Consider the following 18,099-nt stretch of genomic DNA (forward strand, 5'->3'; position numbering starts at 1 on the left):
ATATCCTTTTTATTTCTATTTTCAGATCTTGATACTTATCCATTTTTTCCCTCTCTTTCTCTTCAACTCTGGTGTCCCATGGTATTGCCACATCAATGAGTGATACTTTCTTTCTTGACTTTGTCAATCAACGTCACGTCTGGTCTGTTTGCACGTATCACCCATCCGTTGTGATACCATAGTCCCAGAGGATCTTTGCCTGATCGTTTTCTATCACTCCCTCAGGTTGGTGCTCGTACCACTTATTACTGCAAGGTAGCTGATGTTTCTTGCACAGGCTCCAGTGGAGGGCTTTTGCCACTGAATCATGCCTCTTTTTGTACTGGTTCTGTGCAAGTGCCGGGCATTCGCTTGCTAGTGGTTTGGTATGTATCATTTTCGTAATTGCACGTCCTACATATGGGAGAGATGTTATTTCCGTCTATCGTTCTTTGAACATAATCTGGTTCTTAGGGCCTGATCTTGTGCCGCTGTTATCATTCCTTCAGTTTCCTTCTTTAGCTCTCCCCTCTGTAGCCATTGCCATGTGTCATCGTTGGCTAGTTCTTTAGTCTGTCTCATGTATTGTCCGTGCACTGGTTTGTTGTGCCAGTCCTCTGTTCTGTGTTTTGTTCATTCTGCTGTCTCTGTATATTTCTGTCTTCGTCTACTTTTATTATTCCTTCTTCCCATGCACTCTTTAGCCACTCGTCTTCACTGGTTTTCAGATATTGCCCCAATGCTCTGTTTTCGATGTTGACGCAATCCTCTATACTTAGTAGTCCTCTCCCCTCCTTCTTTCGTGTTATGTATAGTCTGTCCGTATTTGCTCTTGGGTGTAGTGCTTTGTGTATTGTCATATGTTTCCTGGTTTTCTGATCTATGCATGCGGAGTTCTGCCTTCGTCCATTCCACTATTCCTGCGCTGTATCTGATTACTGGCACTGCCCATGTGTTTATGGCTTTTATCATATTTCCGGCGTTGAGTTTTGACTTGAGTATCGCCTTGAGTCTCTGCATATATTCTTTCCTGATCGTGTCCTTCATCTCTTGGTGTTTTATATCCCCTCCTTCCATTATTCCCAGGTATTTGTATCCTGTCTCATCTATGTGTTTGATGTTGCTCTCATCTGGTAGCTTTATCCCTTTATCTCGTTACTTTGCCTTTTTGTATGTTGACTAAGGCACATTTTTCTATTCCAAACTCCATCCTGATGTCCCCAGATACAATCCTTACAGTCTGGATTAGGGTATCTATTTCCTTGATGCTCTTACCATACAGCTTGATGTCGTCCATGAACATCAGATGGTTGATTCTGTGCCTCTTTTCTTGAGTTGGTACCCGGCATCCATCTTCTGTAGTACTTTTGTCATGGGAATCATGGCTACTACGAAGAGTAGTGGGGACAGTGAGTCGCCCTGGAAGATCCCTTTCCTGATATTAACCTTCTGCATAGTCCTTTATTCCAGAGCTTGTAAGTATTGTATTCCAGTTGCGCATTGTATTTTTGAGGAAGCTGATGGTGTTTTCCTCTGCCCCATATATTTTCAGGCATTCTATTAGCCATGTGTGTGGTATCATGTCGAAGGCTTTCTTATAGTCTATCCATGCCATGCTTAGGTTGGTTTTCCTTCTCCTACTGTTCTTCATTACCATTTTGTCTATCAGGAGCTGGTCTTTTGTGCCCCTACACTTCCTTCTGCAGCCTTTCTGTTGGTTGGGATGGTGTTTGTCTCCTCTAGGTAGTTGTATAGCCTTTCACTGATGATACCTGTTAGTAACTTCCACATTATTGGTAGGCAGGTGATAGGCCTGTAGTTACTGGCTATATTTCCCTTACTCTTGTCTTTTTGTACTAAGGATGTTCTTCCTGTGGTCATCCATTTAGGTGCATGGTGATTTGAGATACAATGCTGAGTTGTTCTGCTATTCGTGGGTGTAGGGCCTTGAAGTTTTTGAGCCAGTATCCATGGACTTCATCGGGACCTGGGGCTTTCCAGTTTGGCATTTTCTTTAGTTGGTGTCTGACTGTGTTTGTCGTGATCTCTGTGAATCTTTGTTTTATTCTCCCTGTTTCTTCTTCCTTGACTTCCTGGAGCCATGTTGCATGTTTGTTGTGTGATACCGGATTGCTCCATTTGTTTTCCCAGAGTCTCTTACTTGGTTCGGCTTCAGGAATTTCTGGTGGTTGTCTTCCCCCTCTTAGTTGGCAGTACAGTCTTTTCTGTGGTGGTTCCGAATAGTTTGTTCTGTTGGTATCCCTTATTCCTGTTTCATGTACCGTTGGATCTTATGTGCTTTGGCCTTAAGCCTCTGTTTTACATCTTCTATTGTGTTATTTAGTCCCCTCTCTTGTACTTTCTATTATTATTATTATTATTATTATTATTATTATTATTATTACTGAAATCAATTCTGTAAATTCTGCTATTATTTTCAATAAAACATGTTTGAAAAGGTCTGTTTCCTGCATATATTATTATTATTATTATTATTATTATTATTATTATTATTATTATTATTATTATTATTATTATTATTATTATTATTATATTTTGTGTGTGCTCTATCACAGTCCTCCAATTCGACTGGGTGGTATTTATAGTGTGGGGTTCCGGGTTGCATCCTGCCTCCTTAGGAGTCCATCACTTTTCTTACTATGTGCGCTGTTTTCTAGGATCCACTCTCCTGCATGAGTCCCTGGAGCTACTTCAGCCTCTAGTTTTTTCTAGATTCCTTTTCAGGGATCTTGGGATCGTGCCTAGTGCTCCTATGATTATGGGTACAATTTCCACTGGCATATCCCATATCCTTCTTATTTCTATTTTCAGATCTTGATACTTATCCATTTTTTCCCTCTCTTTCTCTTCAACTCTGGTGTCCCATGGTATAGCGACATCAATGAGTGATACTTTCTTCTTGACTTTGTCAATCAACGTCACGTCTGGTCTATTTGCACGTATCACCTTATCTGTTCTGATACCATAGTTCCAGAGGATCTTTGCCAGATCGTTTTCTATCATTCCCTCAGGTTGGTGCTCGTACCACTTATTACTGCAAGGTAGCTGATGTTTCTTGCACAGGCTCCAGTGGAGGGCTTTTGCCACTGAATCATGCCTCTTTTTGTACTGGTTCTGTGTAAGTGCCGGGCATTCGCTTGCTATGTGGTTTATGGTTTCATTTTTCGTATTGCACGTCCTACATATGGGAGAGATGTTATTTCCGTCTATCGTTCTTTGAACATATCTGGTTCTTAGGGCCTGATCTTGTGCCGCTGTTATCATTCCTTCAGTTTCCTTCTTTAGCTCTCCCCTCTGTAGCCATTGCCATGTGTCATCGCTGGCTAGTTCTTTAGTCTGTCTCATGTATTGTCCGTGCATTGGTTTGTTGTGCCAGTCGTCTGTTCTGTTTGTCATTCTCCTGTCTCTGTATATTTCTGGGTCTTCGTCTATTTTTATTAGTCCTTCTTCCCATGCACTCATTAGCCACTCGTCTTCACTGGTTTTCAGATATTGCCCCAGTGCTCTGTTCTCGATGTCGACGCAGTCCTCTATACTTAGTAGTACTCTCCCTCCTTCCTTTCGTGTTATGTATAGTCTGTCCGTATTTGCTCTTGGGTGTAGTGCTTTGTGTATTGTCATATGTTTCCTGGCTTTCTGATCTATGCTGCGGAGTTCTGCTTTCGTCCATTCCACTATTCCTGCGCTGTATCTGATAACTGGCACTGCCCATGTGTTTATGGTTTTTATCATATTTCCGGCGTAGAGTTTTGACTTGAGTATCGCCTTGAGTCTCTGCATATATTCGTTCCTGATCGTGTCCTTCATCTCTTGGTGTTTTATATCCCCTCCTTCCATTATTCCCAGGTATTTGTATCCTGTCTCATCTGTGTTTAATGTTGTTCCCATCTGGTAGCTTTATCCCTTCAGTTCTCGTTACTTTGCCTTTTTGTATGTTGACTAAGGCACATTTTTCTATTCCAAACTCCATCCTGATGTCCCCAGATACAATCCTTACAGTCTGGATTAGGGTATCTATTTCCTTGATGCTCTTACCATACAGCTTCTTGTCGTCCATGAACATCAGATGTTAATTCTGTTGCCTCTTTTCTTGAGTTGGTACCCATTATTTATCTTCTGCAGTACTTTTGTCATGGGAATCATGGCTACTACGAAGAGTAGTGGGGACAGGATTTATTATTATTATTATTATTATTATTATTATTATTATTATTATTATTATTATTATTATTATTAGTGAACAAGTAAACAGCCAATAACTTGACCAGCGCAGCGAGATATCCAAGGCGTTTGGACGATAAGGAAAAAAAAGAGGGGAGCAGCCACTGGTAGGCTATCATCCGAGGGGAAATGAACGTAGTGGTTATCAGGAGGTGTGTGTGAGTGCGTGCGTGCGTGCGCGTGCAATGAAGGAGATGGTGAGTGAGGGGGAAGGGAAAACTAAAGCAAATAGCTTTGCATGACGACACCGAAATGAAAGGATATAACGCGATAGAAAGTTTTTTTTTTTTTTTTTTTTTTTTTTTTTTGTCTGCCCCCCCCCTCCCTTTCGGTGGGTGATTTTTGAGCGCATGCGCGCTCGCTTGTGTTCTTTTGTTGTTGTGCTTTTGTGCTTTGTGGGGTCCCATTTGTTTATAATGTGTCTTTGTTGTGGATTTCGTTTGATTAGTGCTTGTGTGTGTGTGTGTGTGTGTTTACTGTATGTACATGTGTTTTTTTCAAGTGTATTTTTGGGGGGTTTTGTGTCATTTCAACCATTGTTTATATTGTCGTTTTTTCATAGTTTTATGCGTTGTGTGTTTTAAATGTGCTTTGTGTCGTCTTTGTGCTTTATTGTCCTCATAAGTGTGTTTTTGAGATGTATGGTTTGAAGTTCTGAATTCATTTCAGTTTTACTTGAGCTTATTAAATAGTTTATTACGATATTTTCCTCTATAGTAATTTTTAGATTTTAGAATTTTTGTTTCACTTATGTCGATTTTTTTTATTCTTTTAATGTTCGTAGCTCTTTTATATTACTAAGCACTCTGTGTCATTGTTTAATCCATTTTTTGCTTATAAACTAATTACTTAATCAGGTTTCAGATTTTTGTCGCATATTTGCTGTTAATCCCATGACTTGGGATTTCTTATGCCATCCTTGCAGATTTTTTTTATTAAATGCTTTTGTGTTGTTTTTTATTTTAGAACCGAGCGGAAAGGGAGGGGATTACTTAATGAACAGGCTTTTGCAGAATAGAAGCAAAAGACAGAAGTACAATAATAATAATAATAATAATAAATAATAATAATAATAATAATAATAATAATAATAATAATAATAATAATAATAATAATAATGAGATTTCACCTCCCGCGACCGTCTGCGTCACCAACCCGTGACCAATCAAAATGCAGCTTAATAACCGACTTGTCAGTAATAATAATAATAATAATAATAATAATAATAATAATAATAATAATAATAATAATAATAAACCTACCACCCAGTCGAATTGGAGGACTGTGATAGAGCAAAAAAAAAAAAAATAATAATAAATAATAATAATAATAATAATAATGCAGATGCTTTATTTTCGGCCATGCAGTATGGTGGAATATTTTTGTTTTTTGGTTGGAAGACCTCATTTGCTATTTCAGTGACTCCCAGAGTGTTTTGTTTATGGTTTATTTTCGTCCTAATAATAAGTATAAATCAAGTAAATAGTGCAGTTGTCAGCGCCTACATTTTATGTATGATGTATATTGATTCTATTTCCGTATCCATACGTTATGCTATGAACCTATTTTCGGTGTAGGGAATATATAATATATATATGCATATATATATATATATATATATATATATATATATATATATATATATATATATTTTTTTACCACATCACCGTGATTTATATACAAACATTGAGGTAATAAGTAGTGCGAATTGGATATTAAGCGATTTTTTTAGCTTAATGATTTTATGTATATAATATTTGAGAGAGAGAGAGAGAGAGAGAGAGAGAGAGAGAGAGAGAGAGAGAGAGAGAGAGATATTTCTTCATCATTAGAAAAAAAAAAAAAAAAAACGACGGCGATTACATCGAAAAATGAGAACCACGGTCTCTCGACGGAGATTACATCGAAAATGAGAACCACGGTCTCTCGACGGCGATTACATCGAAAAATGAGAACCACGGTCTCTCGACGGGAGATTACATCGAAAATGAGAACCACGGTCTCTCGACGGAGATTACATCGAAATGAGAACCACTGCCTCTCGAGTAAGGCAGACAGTATTAAATTTTTTTTTTTTTTTTCTTTTATAACCAAAACCCACAACGTAAGTAGCTTGTCTTGGGATTGGCGAGATCTGCGTTGCGTGCCCGAGCAATTCTCCAGGAACTTCGGCAAACTGTTCGTATCGGGTTCTTACAAAAGTTTCGTTTGTATTACTGGTTTGTTATTGTGATGGTGGTGGTGGGGATGTGTATTCTTTGTTTAAATAATTTATCAGTATTGTTTTTTTTGTGCTTATTAACGAATTGTAAAGATAAGTGATGTATAATAAATGATAAATTAGCGATGGTTAGTGGTATTATTATTATTATTATTATTATTATTATTATTATTATTATTATTTATTATTAATATTATTATTATTATTATTTGCTGGAAGAAGACCTTCTATAAAACCTGTATTATTATTATTATTATATTATTATTATTATTTTTTTTTGTGTGCTCTATCACAGTCCTCCAATTCGACTGGGTGGTGGTATTTATAGTGTTGGGATTCCGGGTTGCATCCTGCCTCCTTAGGAGTCCATCACTTTTCTTACTGTGTGCCGTTTCTAGGATCTCACACTTCTGCATGAGTCCTGGAGCTACTTCAGCCTCTAGTTTTTCTAGATTCCTTTTCAGGGATCTTGGGATCGTGCCTAGTGCTCCTATGATTATGGGTACGATTTCCACTGGCATATCCCATATCCTTCTTATTTCTATTTTCAGATCTTGATACTTATCCATTTTTTTCCCTCTCTTTCTCTTCAACTCTGGTGTCCCACCCCCCCCCCCATGGTATTATTATTATTATTATTATTATTATTATTATTATTATTATTATTATTATATTATTTTGGAATTATTGAAAGTTACTGCTGCATCAGCTGCACGTAACTTATAGTTATAGTCTTTCCTATTTTCCTAGTCACTGCTTTCTCTCTGCTATTGCAAATGGCAAGTATATTGCGCCGATATGATTCATCAGGAGGAGTCAATTTCAGGGATAATGTTGCTTTGAATTCATTTATCACAGAAGGTAATTGAATAAATCAAATATGAATTTCATGCAATAATATCTCTGAAAATACAACTCCCGCTGGGAACCAAGATCTCGCGTGGTAAAGGAATTATGTCATATATTCCTTTCGTATTCTTCATTTGGAACAAACACATTCTCCCTGTAGTAAGCTGATTGTTGTCGGTCTCCGCCAGGATTGGGTAGTAGGGTTTACAACCTCATCCAGAAACGTAACACCCGCTTGGCTCCACGATCTCTAAGGAAAAAGAAATGGCGTGATATTTCTCTCATTTTGAACACACACACACAGTCCCCCTAGAGACTGCTGTTTGAAATCTGCGATCTCCTTTAGGTTTTGCAGAGTTCTGTGACCTTTTCCCCCGTTTAGGAGACGAATTTGTCAGCCTCTGGCAGGGCACATCTTTTCGCGTTTTTTTTTTTTTTTTTTTTTTTTTTTTTTGCTTCAGAAATGTGATTAGATTGTGTTTCTTCCCTTCTCGGTCCTCGCTTCCTTCTAGAAAATCTCGGGGTTGGGATTTTTTTTTTTTTCTGAAATGGGATTAGATTGTGTTTCTCCCCCTCTCGGATCTCTGCTTCCTTCTAGAAAATCAAGGGGGGATAGTTTTTTTTTCTGAAATGGGATTAAATTGTGTTTCTTTCCCCTCTCGGTTCTCTGCTTCCTTCTAGAAAACAATCAAAGGGGGGATTAGTGTTTGGAAATGGGATGAAATTAAAATGTGTTTCTCACCCCTCTCGGTTCTCTGCTTCCTTCCTAGGAAAATCAAGGGGGGATAGTTTTTTTTCTGAAATGGGATTAAATTGTGTTTCTTCCCCTCCCCTCGGTTCTCTGCTTCCTTCTAGAAAATCAAGGGGGATAGTTTTTTTTTCTGAAATGGGATTGATTGTGGTTTCTTCACTTCCTTCGGGGGGTTTTTTTTCTCTTGCTCCTTCTTAGAAAATCAAGGGGGGATAGTTTTTTTTTTCTGAAATGGATTAAATTGTGTTTCTTCCTAGCTCGGTTCTCTGCTTCCTTCTAGAAAATCAAGGCTAGATAGTTTTTTTCTGAAATGGGATTCAAAATTGTGTTTCTTGCCCCTCTCGGTTCTCTGCTTCCTTCTAGAAAATCAAGGGGGGATAGTTTTTTTTGGGTTTTTTCTGAAATGGGATTAAATTGTGTTTCTTCCCCTAGCTCGGTTCTCTGCTTCCTTCTAGAAAATCAAGGGGGGCATAGTTTTTTTTCTGAAATGGGATTAAATTGTGTTTTTCTTTCCCCTCTCGGTTCTCCTGCTTCCTTCTAGAAAATCAAGGGGGGAGGGGAATAGTCTGAAATGGGATAAATTGTTTGTTTCTTCCCCTATCCGGTTTCTCTGCTTCCTTCTAGAAAACAAGGGGGGATAGTTTTTTTTTTTTTTTGAAAAATGGGATTTTAAATTGTGTTTCTTCCCCCTCCGTCTCTTTGCTTCCTCTTAGAAAATCAAGGGGGGATAGTTTTTTTTCTGAAATGGGAATTAAATTGTGTTCTTCCCTCTCGGTTCTCTGCTTCCTTCTAGAAAATCAAGGGGGGATAGTTTTTTTTTCTGAAATGGGATTAATTGTGTTTTTCTTCCTAGGCTCGGTTCTCTGCTTCCTTCTAGAAAATCAAGGGGGGATAGTTTTTTTCTGAAATGGGATTAAATTGTGTTTCTTCCCCTCTCGGTTCTCTGCTTCCTTCTAGAAAATCAAGGGGGGATAGTTTTTTTTCTGAAATGGGATTAAATTGTGTTTCTTCCCCTCTCGGTTCTCTGCTTCCTTCTAGAAAAATCAAGGGGGGATAGTTTTTTTTCTAAAGGGATTTTTTTTTTTTTTTTTTTTTTAAAATTGTGTTTTTCTCCCCTCGGTTCTCTGCTTTTTTTTCCTTCTAGAAAAACATAAGGGGGGATTAAAGTTCTGAAAATGGGATTTAAATTGGTTCTTCCCCTCGGTTCTCTGCTTCCTTCTAGAAAATCAAGGGGGGGATAGTTTTTTTTTCTGAAATGGATTATTAAAGTGTTTGTTTCTTCCCCTCTCGGTTCTCTGCTTCCTCTAGAAAATCAAGGGGGGATAGTTTTTTTTTTTTCTGAAATGGGATTAAATTGTGTTTCTTCCCCTCTCGGTTCTCTGCTTCCTTCTAGAAAATCAAGGGGGGGATAGTTTTTTTTCTGAAATGGGATTAAATTGTGTTTCTTCCCCTCTCGGTTCTCTGCTTCCTTCTGAAAATCAAGGGATAAAGTTCTGAAAATGGGATTTAAATTGGTTTCTTCCTCTCTCGGTTCTCTACTTCCTTCTAGAAAATCAAGGGGGGATAGTTTTTTTTCTGAAATGGGATTAAATTGTGTTTCTTCCTAGCTCGGTTCTCTACTTCCTTCTAGAAAATCAAGGGGGGATAGTTTTTTTTCTGAAATGGGATTAAATTGTGTTTCTTCCTCTCTCGGTTCTCTGCTTCCTTCTAGAAAATCAAGGGGGATAGTTTTTTTCTGAAATGGGATTAAATTGTGTTCTTCCTCTCGGTTCGGTCTTACTTCCTTCTAGAAAATCAAGGGGGATAGTTTTTTTCTGAAATGGGATTAGATTGTGTTTCTTCCTAGCTCGGTTCTCACTTCCTTCTAGAAATCAAGGGGGGGGGGGATAGTTTTTTTTCTGAAATGGGATTAAATTGTGTTTCTTCACCCTCTCTGGTTCTCTGCTTCCTTCTAGAAAATCAAGGGGGGATAGTTTTTTTTCTGAAATGGGATTAAATTGTGTTTCTTCCTCTCTCGGTTCTCTGCTTCCTTCTAGAAAATCAAGGGGGGATAGTTTTTTTTCTGAAATGGGATTAAATTGTGTTTCTTCCCCTCTCGGTTCTCTGCTTCCTTCTAGAAAATCAAGGGGGGGATAGTTTTTTTTCTGAAATGGGATTAAATTTTGTGTTTCTTCCCTCTCGGTTCTCTGCTTCCTTCTAGAAAATCAAGGGGGGGATAGTTTTTTTTCTGAAATGGGATTAAATTGTGTTTCTTCCCCTCTCGGTTCTCTGCTTCCTTCTAGAAAATCAAGGGGGGATAGTTTTTTTTCTGAAATGGGATTAAATTGTGTTTCTTCCTCTCTCGGTTCTCTACTTCCTTCTAGAAAATCAAGGGGGGATAGTTTTTTTTCTGAAATGGGATTAGATTGTGTTTCTTCCTAGCTCGGTTCTCTACTTCCTTCTAGAAAATCAAGGGGGGATAGTTTTTTTTCTGAAATGGGAGGTTAAAATTGTGTTTCTTCCTCTCTCGGTTCTCTGCTTCCTTCTAGAAAATCAAGGGGGGTAGGGGGGGATAGTTTTTTTCTGAAAATGGGATTAAATTGTGTTTTGTTTCTTCCTCTCGGTTCGGTCTGCTTCCTTCTAGAAAATCAAGGGGGGATAGTTTTTTTTCTGAAATGGGATTAGATTGTGTTTCTTCCCTCTCGGTTCTCTGCTTCCTTCTAGAAAATCAAGGGGGGGCGATAGTTTTTTTTCTGAAATGGGATTAGATTGTGTTTCTTCCCCTCTCGGTTCTCTGCTTCTTTCTAGAAAATCAAGGGGGGGGGGGGGAGATTGGTCCTGTCTTTTTATTTATTTTTTTTTTTATTCACGTCACCGCAACAGTTACTTTACTTTACGACCTCCTCGGTGTCTCCTTGAGAAAGAAAAAGATAGATATTATTTATATTAAATTCTGCTGACTCGGTTTCGTTTGTCTCTCAGCAACTTATTGGAGAAATAAATAAAACTTTTTAGTGTTGTTTTCCTTCTCGTCTGTGTTGTCTTGCCTTTTCCGGGGAAAAGAATAGGAGAAAAAGTTGCTTATTATCTATATTGTCGTCTTAAATTGCGTGTATTTACGAGTAGTACAGACGGCCAACGAAGAATTGGCGTAGTTTCTTAATTCATTGTTCGTAATGGAAATATTGCCATATGCAGGTGCCAGATTATTTACTTAACAATAAACAACATTCCTTTCAAAGGTGCTGTACTTGAAATAAATTACATTAGAATAGAGTAGACTTATTCAACGTATTAAAGATAATTATTTTGCAAAGTAAGGAAAATATATACCGATGGGTCCACGATTTCTAATTTTATTCTCAACTCTAGCTTCGTAACAGCATACCGAAGCATTTTGAAGTTGACTTTGCTGCCGCTCGAGTTCTTAACTCAACGTATCGTACTGCACTGGGGTCTTGTCATTTAGTCCTACAGCCGTTAAACAATAACATCAAGGCGTTAACATTCTTTGAAAACGATGTTTAATTAAACTAGTTTTGTCCTTTGATCAATGAAATAATTTGCATGACATAATATTTAGTGGGCCTAAATTGGACTTCTGATTTTCACGCATGATTATACTCTCTCGGATACGTAATATAAATGAATATTTAAATCGACAATATATATATATATATATATATATATATATATATATATATATATATATATATATATACACACACACACGCACACACACACACACACAACACACATATATATATATATATATATATATATATATATATATCTATATATATTATATATATTAATCTGCTTTAATTGACTATTCCCGTTATTCTTGTTTCATTAGCCATGTTCGCCTTTCTTCTTATCCTTTTCATAATTGCTTAACATAATTAACTCAGACCTAGCTATTAAAAAAAAAATCAAACGAATATAATTCAGTCTTATTTCTTATCGAATTCCTTGCATATCACCCTGTTTCATTTGGACAAGTTGGAAAGCTGTGGGAGTCAAAACTAACGAATACATTAAGAAAGGATTACTTTCATTAAAGCTTTCTTAGGTTGATCTTTCTGTAGCTATTCATTTCTTTAACTAGAAATTAATTCAAATTAGTTTCACATGTATACCTCGACCTACTACCATAAGCATATTATAAGTAGCTGAAAGGATAAGAAATATGAAAGGTGACGTTATCGTTTAAGTCTATTTCATGTTTTTATTTTTTATTTTTTTTCAAGACTGCTTTAATCAAGGGTTGCTCTTTGACGGCTACAGGGTGTAACACGAGTGTATGAACATATTTTGGGGAATGAAAGATAAAGTTTCTTTGAACAGAAAATATTTTATAAACGCATTTTAAGGCGCCCGTTGTCGGTGCGGGGAATTTTAAAATAACCGTTATCATTACTGATGCTTTCAAGCGATGGAGTTCGTAGTGAGAAGTCGGCTCGAGTCGCCTGAGATGTAGAAGAGAGCGGAGGTGGCGTATAGGAGTGATGGAGGGATTAGGCCGATGTTAATAAAGTATCTCCAATAAAATGTATTCTTTAGGTTTTGAAGAAAAAAAAAAATGCATGCATCATTGAAACTGTTCCTTCCCTTCCCTATCCGTGGTATTCACTGGCCACCGATAAAAAACAAAACAAAAAGAGTAAGCCTATCTGAATCTCTCATCCATCAAAGATACGTTTGCTTATTCATTAGATTTTTACATTAGACACCTATCAAAGATTTCAAGTGGAGATTTAAAAACTCTTCTCCCTTCCATCTAAAGTATTCATCAGACACCAGTCATAAAGCGTAGAGCTAGTCATGATTCCTCGGTTCAGCAATGTCGTGACGATGCACTAGAATTCAAAATTCACAAATGAATGTTGCCTCAGCAACGTTTACACTACGTATTGACTTGCTCTCTTTGTGGTGCTTTGAGGTGTTCCACCTCTAGGCCCATGTTCTAAATTTTGCCGTTCTTTAAAAACAATTTGATTCTCTGTGTATGATTCTCTCCGGTTTATTAAGCTTTCTTGATATCTCTCCAACAGGAACTTGCACCGAAATGCAGAGCAATAATTGTCTCTCGCTCATCGAGGGATGTTTCTTAGACCGATAAATGACACATTGACATTAGATTCCCGTGCACATACGTCAAAAGCAATCAGAGAATAGAGTGAGGTCGCCTGGTTCACACTGTTAGGATATCGTTATTTTTTCTTTTTTTGTTTTAAATTTGATAGCATTTTGTGAGATTCCAATGTTTTCTGTAAAATTTAACAAATGGAATAGTTCAACTACCTTCAACTTATATTGAAATGATAATTTAAGGACTATGTTTATGCGATACTGCTAGTGATAGGTGTCTCCTATCTATTTGGTAATGTATATCTATGGTTCTGATATATGACGTTTTTTATCACTTCGTTTCGTTCACGTCAATTTGCTATATGGAAATTAGTTTTTGCACAATACATAACATAATGTTCTAAAGATTATCAGTGACTGTTTTAACGTCATTACATACGATTTTCGTCCATCTTTGAAAAGAAAAATCGATAAATAAGGCATGAATCGTGCGTCAGGCAAGTGAACGAAAAATTATGAAACCTCTGCCACGAGTTTTTTGGCCGACAGTACATGGAATCATTTTTTTTATGATTTTCTCTACGTTTTGGTTTTTTAATTAAAAAAAAAGATTAGGCAGTATTTAACGATGCTATTTTGTCTCTTATACTTAATAGTGTTGCATTTGTCCAACATCTGGATTTTTGAAGGTTTAGCGCCACCTGGGTAATAAATTCTATTGGTGATTTCAGGATTTTTGCCTGTATTTGTATTACAGTTTGTATGTAATTCATAGTGAGGCTTACGACGCAGTAGATGTGTTTCTGAAGAGTGTATGCGGACATCTCCGTTTTATACTTGTTCATAAATCAAGACATTCCACGAAGGGAAGAAAATGTGGAACGTGATGAATATATAAGTAAAGACAAATTCCACGAAGGGAAGAGAAAACATAGAGTACTGCAAGGCCTTCGGACTTCTTGTCGTCTGCTAAGTCAAGGACTAGAAGTCGAAAGGCCTTGTAATACTCTATTGTTTCTCTTTCCTTCGTGGAATTTGTCTTTGTTTATATATTCTTCACGTTCCATATTTTCGTGATTCAGTTTTACATATTTGTTAATATTGGTTATCAAGTGCAATAATTCGCAATTGACCAGAGACTTAATATTGATGAAGTTATGCGAGGGAGATGATAGAGTTCTTAGACGCAGTTTGGTAATGGATTCACGGTATTTAAAGAAAGTGTCGATTGAAGTGGTCGGTGGCAGTTCTAATTAACAACAAGGAATCGAATATTACTATTATAATTACTTCAATAGAAAGGGGACGATATTTTCTTGCTGATTGGCTTTGTATTATATACAATGATTCAGATTATTGATGCAGTTGTATGTACGTAAGGTATGGGAATAATTTTTTATATTTTTTTTATTTATGAAGTCTTCTCATCGGAATATTGAAAAATAAGATTTAGGCCAAATGGCAAGCGCTGGGACCTATGAGGTCATTCACCGCTGAAGATATTGTCGAAACAATTATTAGGAGAGGGTGGAAAGTAAGATGGAAGAAAGGGAATGTGAACGGAGGTACAATAAAAGGAATGAAAATGGTTGTATTTAGGGGGGCCTAATGGATGCTGCAGAGTCGTAAGCGATGCCTACAGTGCATCGCGTGAGGTGCACCGACGGCACTTTCTTGATATCTTCTATAGAACGTTTTCGTCAAGAAATTATTTATTAATCAATTGAAACCACAGTTGTCGTACATCGCTCAGATTGAACTTTTTTTTTTTTTTTTTTTTTTTTTTTGCTGGTTCATCAAGTTCACGAAATGAACTCCCTTTTTTTTGGTCTTGCTTTACTGAAGTATTATTTCCTTTTCTTTTCAGGAGCCGTTTGTCGATCGCAAGCTATAACGAATGACCGTGGTCAGGATTTGCAATTGAAGGTATGTCGTCTGTTGCCGAAAAGGCATTTTCATTATTTTGAATAATTTTCAGAATTACTTGTCAAGCTGTGTGGCTTTTGTCGTTATCTACTTGGAAAAATACTGTATATATATATATATAATATATATATATATATATATATATATATATATATATATAAAATATATATAAATATACAAATTCATTTGTGTGTGTGTTTGTGAATGTATATATGTTTCAAATTTATTTCCTGGAGTTATTACACGTGTTTGTTTAACTTTAAAAGTTAATTTCTTTTACCCACAATTTTTTTTACCGTGTTTCGAGCTCCCCCCTTTTATATATATATATATATATATATATATATATATTATATATATAATATACTATATAGTATATATATATCAGGGACGTATTTATGCATTAGCCAGGTAAAATTCGCGTTTTTTCGCCATTAATTACAAGTAAACTTCGCATCATATATTCACGTCTCTCTCTCTCTCTCTCTCTCTCTCTCTCTCTCTCTCTCTAATCTCTCTCTCTATCTCCTCTCTCTCTCTCTCTCTTCTCTCTCTCAGCGGAGTTATCAAAAGTAGTGGTTCCTTCACATTTGCTTCTTAATTACCTCGTGCTTGTCGTTTGATTGATTCGTATCTTGTTATGTGGGTGGCGCTGCTTCTTCTGATAGGGGGTTACTGAATGTTCGCCATTTTGTTTCCGTGTTTTTTTTTTATTGTGTGAGGTTCGTGTGCTGTTGGTCACGTGCGAAGTTCGAAGTTCGTATGATGTTGAGTATGGTAAAGTGTAAAAATTGTGATGTTGATCATTTATAATCTTTGAAGTTCGTGATGTTAGTCACGAAAGAAGTTTGAAGTTTGCGATGTTGGTCATGTTTGAGTTTGAAGTTGGTGATGTTGGTCGTGCTTGAAACTTGAAGTTTGCGATGTTGGTCATGTTTGAAGCTTGAAGTTGGTGATGTTTGTCATGTTTGAAGCTTGAAGTTGGTGATGTTAGTCATGTATGAAGCTTGAAGTTTGTGATGCTGGTCTTGTTTGAAGCTTGAAGTTTGTGATGTTAGTCATGTATGAAGCTTGAAGTTGGTGATGTTGGTCATGTTTGAACAGAATGAAGACAAATTTTGTTGATTTGAGGAGAGTAAGATGAACTCATGATTTTTAGGCAAAATGACTTATGAAAATAATTCCATGATCAGTGTCATACTAAGTTTGTTGATTTGTGTTCTGAAATCTTCCAGATTTAGACCAGCCATTTTCACTTTGATAGACTTTCTCTCTCTCTCTCTCTCTCTCTCTCTCTCTCTCTCTCTCTCTCTCTCTCTCTCTCTAATAAAGTAGTATTAACAATCTACTGACAGATACGCCACACAGTCTCTCTCTCTCTCTCTCTCTCTCTCTCTCTCTCTCTCTGGATTACTCAAGAAATGCCAAATCTAGTATTCATATTGAGTAGTTGACAGAAAGGACTTCCATTTGTTAAACCAGGGCAGTTAATCTACTGTTCTCTAGACTTTTACAACGGCATTAAAAGTGCTGAAATTGCCGTGTAATTACTCGTAGTTACTCCATAATTTATCTCTGTAATTACCGACTTCCGCACCTCACTAGAAAATTATATTTACCCTCGGCTTTGGCCGGCAATCTAGGACTTTTAATCTTTTTATTGTGTTTATTTATCGCAAAAAAGTTGTTATGGCAATTCATTCTCTGACAACTCTTTGGCAGGGAAAAGAAAACCAAAATTAAAAGTCTGAGAAATGTCATTTCTTCTCACCCACGAAAATGAAGAATTTGGTAATCGTTGGTTCAAGGTGATTGTGCGGAGTCTGGCAGGTAGATGCAGTCATTGTGTATTATTATTATTATTATTATTATTATTATTATTATTATTATTATTATTATTATTATTATTATTATTATTATTATTATTATTATTAATTTTTTTTTTAGTCTATCACATTCCTCCAATTCGACTGGGTGGTATTTATAGTGTGGGGTTCCGGGTTGCATCCTATTATTATTATTATTATTATTATTATTATTATTATTATTATTATTATTATTATTATTATTATTATTATTATTATTATTATTATTATTATTATTATTATTAGTTAGTAATTACAATTTGTTTAACCTTACATTTTTATAAAAAAACATGAAATCGGAATTACGTTTTTCGTTCTGGACTAATTTAATAATAATAATAATAATAATAATAATAAATAATTAATAATAATAATAATAATAATAAATAATAACTAATAATAATAACTAATCAATAATAATAATAATAAGCGTTACATTGTTTTTCCTACGCTGTGAGGTTTAAAGTTTGATAATTGTATTATATATAATAAAATTTTATTTTATATATATCTATATATATATATATATATATATATATATATATATATATATATTTAATAATGAAGTAAAATCGAGTCATGGAAGTATCCACGATAGCGTGTATGAGATGCAGGCTGCTATAAAATATTTAAAATTTACTTATAACAGTGGTCGTCACGAGAGATATGAAGGACGGATAAGCACTGTATTAGAAAGAGAGAGAGAGAGAGAGAGACCTTACCTTACCTTGCAGGCCTTACATCTTGTTCGGGTTGCCCCAGGTCCCTCAGTATGAGGCACCTCTAATGTCTACCAGAGTTACTAGTACATTTTCCGGTATATTTTGCATCTTCCAATCTTGGATGGTCTGGGATGCAGTTTAGATATTGGTCGAGCTTATTCTTAAACACATCTACGCTCACTCCTGATATATTCCTCAGATGAGCTGGCAACGCATTGAATAGACGCTGCATTATCGATGCTGGTGCGTAGTGGATTAATGTCCTGTGTTCTTTCCTTATTTTTCCTGGTATAGTTTTGGGCACTATTAATCTACCTCTCCTTTGCTTCTCTGATATTTTTTGGCTCCATGATGTTTTCAGCTATTCCTTCTATCTGTTTCCATGCCTGAATTATCATGTAGCGTTCTCTTCTCCTTTCTAGACTATATAATTTTAAGGATTGTAGTCTTTCCCAGTAGTCAAGGTCCTTAACT

At 36.2% G+C, this 18,099-nt stretch overlaps 1 protein-coding gene across 1 annotated transcript in view; it reads left to right on the plus strand.

Moving 5' to 3' along the window:
- LOC135207929 (potassium voltage-gated channel protein Shab-like) overlaps positions 1-18,099 on the plus strand; it is a 439,867-nt gene that overhangs the window by 55,474 nt on the left and 366,294 nt on the right. Inside the window, exon 3 of the mRNA XM_064239886.1 lies at positions 14,980-15,038. The gene's annotated coding sequence lies outside the window, so the exon portion shown is untranslated. The remainder of the gene's footprint in view (positions 1-14,979; positions 15,039-18,099) is intronic.

This window comes from Macrobrachium nipponense, chromosome 34, assembly GCF_015104395.2.
Source record: "Macrobrachium nipponense isolate FS-2020 chromosome 34, ASM1510439v2, whole genome shotgun sequence".
NCBI classification, from domain to species: domain Eukaryota; kingdom Metazoa; phylum Arthropoda; class Malacostraca; order Decapoda; family Palaemonidae; genus Macrobrachium; species Macrobrachium nipponense.